Here is a 942-nt window from a genome sequence, read left to right as displayed (position 1 = left end):
ATGTACGATTCGAGCGTAAGTTTCGAAAATGTTATACGATTGAACGAACGATTGATTCTACCGTCGTTAAGAGTACATTATTTCTAAGTACTTAAAAGGACGGGGAGGAATTATTCGAAAGTCTTATAACGAATATGAAACTTATACGAATGGGACTCGTATATTAAGATAGAGTTATGAAATGGCTTCTCTTATATTGTAAACCTATACGAATGGAAGAAATAGAGTAAAATTGAAAGTCTCACCGAGCTGGGGCGGTGAAACTTCTCTTCCAATGACAAAGTTTTTAATGGAAACTTATACGAGTACCATTAACACGACGCTCCTTAGTCTATGTTTTTTAGCGGGAATCGATTGGTCGATTCGTTCGGCAGTTTTTTCCCATAAGACGCCGTGTATTTCGTCCAGCGTCGCCGACCACTCGGCCGCATAATCGGTATATATAAGGGAGCATATATGTCGGCTTGCACGAAACGCCCAAAATCGGCGAATCGTTCTAAATGTTCGATTCGACCAAAATGCATGATTCGCCCAAAATGCACGATTCGTACAAAATGTTCGATTCGACCAAAAAGCATGATTCGCCCAAAATGCACGATTCGTATAAAATGTTTGATTCGATCAAAATGCACGATTCGTACAAAATGTGCGATTCGAGCGTAAGTTTCGAAAATGTTATACGACTGAACGAACGATTGGATTCTCCCGTCGTCGTTACTAGTATTATATATTCTCTAAGTACTAAGAGGACGGAAGAGAATAATTGAGAAGTATTATGCCAAATATGAAACTTATACGAAACGATTTTTCATATTGTAAACTTATACGAAAGAGAGTCGTCGTCTCGTATAATTAGAGAGAAGGAGAATTTTACGAAACGGTTTCTTATTGTAAACTTATACGAAAGAGGAGAGACAGGAGTTTGTCTCGTATAATATTATT

Source organism: Vespa mandarinia, unplaced genomic scaffold (genome assembly GCF_050613455.1).
Source record: "Vespa mandarinia isolate Hongniang unplaced genomic scaffold, ASM5061345v1 scaffold_61, whole genome shotgun sequence".
NCBI classification, from domain to species: Eukaryota; Metazoa; Arthropoda; class Insecta; order Hymenoptera; family Vespidae; genus Vespa; species Vespa mandarinia.
The sequence above is the reverse complement of the archived record's forward strand: the minus strand, read 5'-3'. Positions refer to the sequence as shown.